Raw genomic sequence first — 8,761 nt, 5'->3', positions numbered from 1 at the left:
TGACTTTTTCTTTTATTTCTCTGTTCATGATGCCTACACCCTCCAGCACTCCTAAATACTTATATCCTGTATCTTCTATTTCTTTCATGATTTCTCCATTTGGCAGCACTATTCCATTCGAATGAACCTTTACTCCTCTTTTCATCAGCAGCACCGCACATTCACTAATCCCAAACTCCATCCCAATGTCTCTTGAGTATGTCCCCACAAGTTCTACCAGTCTCTCCATTTCCTTTTCATTTCTACTGAATATTTTCAAATCATCCATAAACACTAGATGGTTGAGGCGTCTGTTACCAGATCCAAAGTTATACCCCAGTTTTTCTCTCTTCAAGAGGGTGCTCAGTGGCATCCTTATCATTACAAAAAGAAGTGGCGATAACGAATCTCCTTGAAATATTCCACGTTTAATGCCAACCTGCCCCATCTCCTCTCTGTTTGCTGTCAGCACCGTTTTCCATTGGACCATACTTGTCTCCAAAAGCCCTACCACATTCTCAGCAAACTTCATCATCAATAGTATTTCACGTATCCATGAATGAGGAACCATATCATAAGCCTTTCTGTAATTGATCCATACAACGCTCAGATTTCTCATCCTCTTCTTCTTCTTCTTCTTTTTCTTCTTCTTCTTCTTCTTCTTCTTCTTCTTCTTCGCATCCTGCATTATTGCTTTATCAATTAGTAGTTGCTCTTTAGTACCTCTCGAGCCTTTCCGACACCCCTTCTGTTCGTCAGGAAAAACACCATTACTCTCTAGATTTCATAAATTTTCTCTGCAAATATTCCAGTCAACAGTTTCCACATCAATGGCAGACATGTTATTGGCAGCTGTTCCTTTAGCGTTGTCCTTCTTTTCACAAGCCAATCAGTTACATCTCCCGAGTCTACAACCCTTTGCAGAGCAGCAGCTATAGGTGGATAAAGGCATGGGAACTGTTTAAACCAGAATCCCATCACTCCATCTGGACCAGATGTCTTCCAGTTTGTCATCCTTCGTATGCCAGCTTTAACGTCATCGATGGTTATCTCAACGTTCTTCATCTGATGCATTTCTGATAGCCTTTCTCTGACCTCTCCCAACCAGCTAGCCTTCTCATTATATCGCCCTTCGACGGACCAAATCCCACTCCAGAACTTCCTTGCATCTTTTACATTTGGAGTGTTGTTATTTCCCGCCTGTTTACTACCATTTAATTTTTTTTACAGCTGAGACTGATTGTTCCGGAAAAGGTTGTTCTGCCGAAATGCAACACTTTTTCCAACAAAGTTCCTAATTTTTATACCACCAGTGTGGACCTTCTCTTTCAACATTGTTAGAACATTCATCGTTCCTTTTTCCAGTAATCTATACCTCCTTTCAAGCTCGTCCTTAGCTTTCTGTCCTAGTTTAACTCCTTTTCTTATTTATTCGATTCTACCAATGTCTTTCCGCCACCGTTTAATAATTTCTTCAAGCCGCCTCGTCCAGTGCGGCCTTCTATCCTTCATTTTTCCCTTTTTCTTCTGTAAAAAGCCAAGACGATTCGCAATAACGTATGACGCTGCATATAGAAGCCTGTTAAGTTCCGTAATCGATATGTTCTTTCTTATGATTTCGTGAATTACTCCTTGAATTATTTTTACCTCGTTTTTCACCTTCTGCCTATCACTACTCTTCATCCTTGGAATCTCTATGATATCGTCTCTAAGAAGAACCTCTCTTAACTTCTGAAGTACTTCTTTTTCTACAGAAGTCAAAGTTCGAACTTCATCACCACTTCTCCATATATCTGCTCCTTTCACTGGCTCCATTGTCTCAGAGTCAATGATCTCATCTGCCTTAAATCCTTCAAACTCTTTCTCATTACTTCCCCTAACCATACCTCCCCAGTTGTCCGCCTCCCATTATCGCTTACATTTCCCTTCTGCACTTCCACTCTCTCAGTTCTTTCATCAGAGCTAGTTTCATCAATTTTACTTTCGTTATTCATTTCATTCCTAACCATCCATTCAATCTCTTCTCGTGCAATCACTGAAAGTAGGTTGTTATATTTAATAATAATAATAATAATAATAATAATAATAATAATAATAATAATAATAATAATAATAACTATCTCCCTAAAACAACTACTATTTGATAAACTTAAATATTCTAACTTATTAAAATATAAATTAAATAAATATCCAATCCGATACAAATAGGAAAAAGCCAACATAAATTTTTAAAAAATCGATATAAATAAAAATAATGATAAAAATTATTTAAAAAAATAAATAAATAATTGAAGAAAAGACGTCGTACTTTTTATTGATAGACCAGTTGAACCAGTTCAGTTAACCTTTTTCCTATGGTTGAAACACTTTTAAATGGCTTGAATTTTATCGTTACTATCGTTGTCGTCTGTAACCATGGCAACTGTTTTCACCTCTCTTCTCTTGTTCCTCCCCTTAGTGTATTCACACCCCCGTCTATATCATTATATTTACCCCTCATTCTTATCGCTTTCTCTAACTTTTCCCTTAAACTATTCTTTTAACTCTTCCCCCTTCTTTAACAGAAACTCGATTTATCAATTTAAACCAAGAAGTACTTTAATTTTTGCTCATTGCCAGTCATGGCCTTTTTTGCTCTCTTCAAAATTTGAAAAGGTCTGGAACCTTTTTAATTTTTGTATTTTAATTTTTTATTTTTCTTGCCTGATGAAATCAAATATGATTGAAACGGTCTGCATATCGTAGCAAGATATGACTGTATTTACATAAAGAATATGTATAATATGTATATATATATATATATATATATATATATATATATATATATATATATAAGAGAAAAGGGAGGAGGAGATATCATCTGCAGACGCAATGTTTTCTTGCTCTCATGCGGTATTCCATCATGATTACGTTTCTCACTTATGATCAAAATACTCGTCTCTTTCCTGTCTTCCTTGTCTTATCCTTTCGTTTTTTGGCGCCATTTTCTTAAAAAAACATTTATTGACACACGCATGCGCGTACGTATTTTGTTTACTTGCATGACTCCATGTCTCGACAACAGAAAGAAACCTACCACTTCGGCTGAAATGTATTTTTGCATCACTCGCCATACAAACAGTGAAATAAACTCCAGTGCGTTTCTTCTTGCCAGTCAACATGTGTGTGTGTGTGTGTGTGTGTGTGTGTGTGTGTGTGTCTTTCATTTATGAGAGGGCACTTCTTTTTATTTTTTTATTTTTTTTCTTGCTTGGAAGGTATACGAGATGAAACAGCGGAAATGACGGTTTGAAGAAAAAAGAACAGAAGTGACCGGGGAAAAATAAAAGGAAAAAGTAAAAGAAAAAAATTAAAACACTTAAAAAAGAAGGAAAAGAACGAATTTCCGTTTAAGATAAGTTCATTTAATTTGCGCGATTATTGATGAAAATTCTATATTTAACCTACGAAAGCAATGATGATTCAAATTAAAGTATTCCAGGCCGATAAAACTTATTGAGCAAGCGCAAGTGTAACAGACGGGCGGATGGACATAGCATCTAATACTTATGTTTGGCCGCATTCATTTAATCTATGCGCTTAATGCTTAAAATACTATTCGAAATGGCACGTGAAAAACTGCTTGAACGCTCAACATACGTAAAGGCGTAATCACTGTTTTCCCCTCTTTCTCTATCTATCGATATAGTTAGGGTTTTTTCGCTACTTTTTCTATTAAAAATTGTTAAAATGAACTTTTAATATTTTCAGTTATGGATATGCGAGCGACCACATAAAGGTTTACTAATTTGCATATTCCTTTGATAAACGAGCGTGATTTAATTACTTCTTCGTTTCTTTATCATTTCTCATTAGAACATTGATTTCACTTTTGTATTACGATTAATTCATTTTAAGCATAGTTTTACATTATGCATACATGCGTAGAATTTAGGATGAAAACGTTCTAGCACACTGACACACATATATATATATACTAATAATAATATATATATATGAGTGACCTTATCAGTGTCTGGTGGGGGGGGCAAAACATCGCTACTTCGTCATTGATATATAAAGCATTTAAACCTCGAGGACACTTCCTATTAGAAAGAAAAGTAGTTGATCTTGACAGAAGTAAATTAGTTAACTTTTGAGCATGCGTACATTAACAGTTTTAGCTTGAAGGCGCTTAATTTTTAGTCTTTTTTTATCCATCTCACTCGGTAAAGACGAAGGCTGAAGCGCTATGTTACAACTATGGATGAATCAATGTCATTTTTTTAAAAACTTTTGGGTACAAAAAAATACTCAATAAAGAAGTTTCTTCATATTAATAAATAGAAAATCTGTATAAATTAAAACATCATATTTAAGCGTATTTTATGACCAAGCAATACCAACCGTCTTGTTAATATATATGGAACGAACGCAAACACACGCAAAGTGACTTTTAGATAATAGTAGATATATATATATATATATATGTGTGTGTGTGTGTGTGTGTGTGTGTGTGTGTGTGTGTGTGTGTGTGTGTGTGTGTGTGTGTACTAGCTGTACCCGGCCACGCGTTGCTGTGGCTCAGTTTGTTAAAATGGAACACATTCTTCAAGAGAAATTGCATTTTGTTCGTTTATTTACTTTTATTATTTTTTGCAATTTTTTTTTATCAATAAAAGTTGTTGTTTCCCCCCAAAAAAATAATTTTTACCATAAATTGTTAGGTGAAAGTTATTTTGTTTTTGTTTTTTTTCAAGAAAACTTGCACTTTTTTAAAAAGAAATTTGGAAATAAATGTTTCTTTTTGAAAACGGATTTTTTATTATGAAAAGATCAGATGAATGCTTTATATGAACATTGTAAATAGTAAGGTGAAAGTAGAGAAAAGTTTGATTTTTTTTCAAGAGACTGTACAAATTATTTTTTTCAACAGATGTTAAGAAAAACAGAAAACATACTTCCATCATTAATTATGCAAAAAAATAAAGTGGAAAACTTTCTGTTATTAATGTTTGCTAAAAAATAAATACAGTAAACTTCGCTGAAGTGTTAGCATATGCTGCATCTTAAAAAGTTGGTTCATGCTGACAATTAAATAAAATAAACGTCTAAAAATTAGTAAAAATAAGTAAAATCATGAATGACGGCTCTTGGGGGGGCAAGTAAGTAGGAACAACACAATCATTTGTGTAAAATAATTAATATTCGAGAAATTGTAAACAATAACAAAAATACCTGATACCAAATGCAGTAAAATTCAAGTATCTTTTAGACGTGCTGAAACTGTCTTTAAGTTATTTTTATTTCATTTCTTTTATAAAAAGTTGTCTTTCCAACAATTAACTGGTTGCATGTCGTTTAACCATTGGGGACTTCACTCTTGAAAAATTATATAAAAAATCTGGCTATCACTAACTCTAAAGTTGGGAGTGCAACTCGAACATAGGGTTAGTGGTAGATAAGTCATTTGTTAGGTGTGTCAGAAATTTCGTGAAAAATATTGAATAATTTCACCCTGTTTTCCAAGCTTATAACTCCTCGAAAAATGTAATTCAAGCCCTAATTTTTTTCATTTAAAAGAAAAAAAAAACAACGTGTTTTTAAAAAAAAAAAAGGGTTTTAAACTTCGGACTTTACATGTAAATTTCTAAAAAAACACTACTTTTTTTGAAATTTGAATATTATTTATTGATCTTTTATCTTCAATTTGTGATCCATAATACTTTGGTGAGTGAATTAATTATTTACTTTTTAATAGACATTTGAAAATAGGGGGGGCTTGAATTAAAAAAACGTTTGTCTAAAATATTATATTCGGTTTATTGGAAATAGCATAACATTTCACATTGACCCTGAAAATATCGTAAAAATTGAATCAAGAGAAAAATTTTGATAGATTTTTAAACATATTTGGAAATTAGAAAAATAAAAAAACAAAAAAAAACGAAAAAAACTTTGTTTTAGCATGTTAAAAGTATTTACGTTGGTAGATAATTAAATTCCACTGTGTTTGGTATAAGTTTTTTTTTCTTGCTGTTGCTTCTTGCTTTTTAGAATTTTTGACTAAGGGGGGTTGTTTAGATCGTATTTTAAACTAAACTACGGAGGTTGGAATGCCCCCACCCCCTAAAATGTACTTGGAAAAATCAATTTTATAGCGAGATTTAAGAACGGTTAGCCGAAAAAAAAAGTGAAAAACAAAACAAATAATCAATAAATAATTGTTACCAAAGACAATAAATGCTACTTTTTTTACTTACATGAATGAGTTTATTTTATGTTTTAAAGTATTTTCAAGCGCTTTTCTTTATATTTTAATCTAAAATTGCGGGTGTGTGGGTGTGAAATATCTCCAGATTTTCTAGAATTCCCCGCTAGATTGCAAACGAAATATCCAGATCTAGCGCGAAAACCGCTAAATTGGAGACACTGGTCACGTGATGGCAAGCGGTGATAAATAATTGTCCATAAATTTTAAAAAATGGCCTATCAGTACAAAGAAAACCACCTATTTATTATAAAAAAATTAATTATAATGTTATAATTAAAAAGAGATATATAAAAACAAGCATGATTACAGTAAACATATTATACCAAAATGTCGAAGCAATCATTTTAGTTATTTAGACTATTAATTACGAACGAACCAAGAGTTACATTTATATATATATATATATATATATATATATATATATATATATATATATATATATATATACATATATATGTATATATATGCATATATATGTATATGTATATATATATATATATATATATATATATATATATACATATGATGGCGACCATAAAATTATGGAGGTAGAGCATATCCGGGGTTCAATCATGTCATATCTGTTGACCATAAGGCTTTGCAATCTGAGTAGAGCGAGTCAGAAAACCTCGTGTCATCTGATTCGGGCAAACAAGAGTAGATTTACCGACAAAAAAATAAAAAGTAAACTCGCAAAATAATTCATGTTAATCGTTTAATATAAACGGACGATTGATGAAGAAAAAAAGAAACAGAAAGTAAATATCTGTTATCACGCGTATCAAGTTTGGTAGTTGAAAACATAGAAAAAACATGTAATTCCAAAGTTTGATACAAATGATAATATTCATAAACTAAAATGGAACTAACGACGCAATTTATATAAATAAACTCGTTATCATTTGAGATTGGCTTGATTCATTCTGCATTCATTTCTACTATAGGACCAGCTACCCACAGAAGGAACCAGTATCCTTAGTGAAAGTGACGCTAAGGATTTATATACGAAAATATGTTGAAGCAGACACTAGTTAAATATAAAACGATCCTACAATCAATGCATTTCAACTGATGACTTCCTTGGGGAATGAAACACAAGCATTTCTGTGTAGCTTACTTAATATAAGCATATTTCAGACTACGACATACATATATATAATCATATATATATATATATATATATATATATATATATATATATATATATATATATATATACATATAAAAGGTTTCTTTAAGTCTTACCCACGGTAAGGGTTCCTGCGCGTGAAATTTTTGTGGCAAGAATTGCGCAATCTCCAACCACACGTCTCCTGAGTCGACATTGTTGAATACCAGTGGCAAGTGAAGGTTCAGACCGACTATAAACAATGCTGAGATAAGAGGAAAGCACATACAGCGCCTAGAATTCCCAAATGGTCACCCATTTGGTACTAGCCAGGCTCAAGTTGCTTAACTTCGGTGATCTGACGAGAACCGGTGTGTCAACGTGATTGTGCCGTACATATATATAATTATAACTATCTGTTTTTATACGTACAGACGCTAGTGCTTCATTCTTCTGGCGTCATCAGTGGAGGACGTTATAATTGTCGCTGGTCGTAGGATTCGAACCTAGCAACGAAGCCAGTTTTGTCTCCATTAGCATTTATAAAGACATGAAGGTTATACAAGAACAGTTTCCACTGATGAAATGACTATACTGTCACGATCTCGCACGCAAGCAAAATGACGAACTTATTCATTTCAACACACAGTGCTCAATTGTTGATAAACTTTATTCTTAGTGGAGCGGAATTAATGTATAAGTATATAAATTAAACAAGCTGAAATTATAAGCTTTACTCCAGTGACCGTCATATATTATTAAACACATTCTAATATCAATCAGCCATAGAATTAGTAACGATTATTCAATTAGAATTATGTTTTCCAAAGTTTATAAAAATAATAAAATCGAATATAACAACGGAAATAATAGAAGTAGCAGTAGAAAAATAGAAACGGAAAAACTATTTGGTTTACACACCCGTTCACTCTATCAAGTCCAAAATCGGTCATATATTTTTTATAATCCTCCTTCATAAGATTTTCAATAATAATAATACCTTAATATTTAGTTAGAGCTGTACGAATAACTTGGAAACATAACGATCATAATCGACCAGAACAATAGATATAATAACAACAATAGGGGTCCTGGATATGATCTTAAACTGTATCCGATGGTGAGGCCCCAGATTGCGGGCTCTGGGGAGTGTGGAGCCACCCTTTAATTGCTATAGCTCCCAGGTCCACTTTCACTTGGAGTGGTAGTACCTGTTAGGGTCCCAACTATGGGTTAAATAGAAAATGACTTGGGAAAAAAATATATATATTCTATTTAAAAAATGTTCTTCAAAATCATTGGATTCGGCATTAAATAACCTGAAAGGGTTGATATGCCGCAAAACAAAAACAAACAACCAACAACAATAGGGTTAATTGTACACAAGATAGTAATACGCATTTTATTAAAGTACTTGGAAA

At 32.7% G+C, this 8,761-nt stretch overlaps 1 pseudogene; it reads right to left on the bottom strand.

Moving 5' to 3' along the window:
- Nucleotides 1–7,622: 7,622 nt before the first annotated feature.
- On the bottom strand, nt 7,623–7,738 carry LOC145286616 (5S ribosomal RNA; annotated as a pseudogene).
- Between the last annotated feature and the right edge of the window lie 1,023 nt (nt 7,739–8,761).

The sequence above is a fragment of the Euprymna scolopes genome, chromosome 10, assembly GCF_053919585.1.
Source record: "Euprymna scolopes isolate OS-2025 chromosome 10, ASM5391958v1, whole genome shotgun sequence".
Lineage (NCBI taxonomy): Eukaryota > Metazoa > Mollusca > Cephalopoda > Sepiida > Sepiolidae > Euprymna > Euprymna scolopes.
This window is presented reverse-complemented; position numbering and strand designations above follow the sequence as displayed.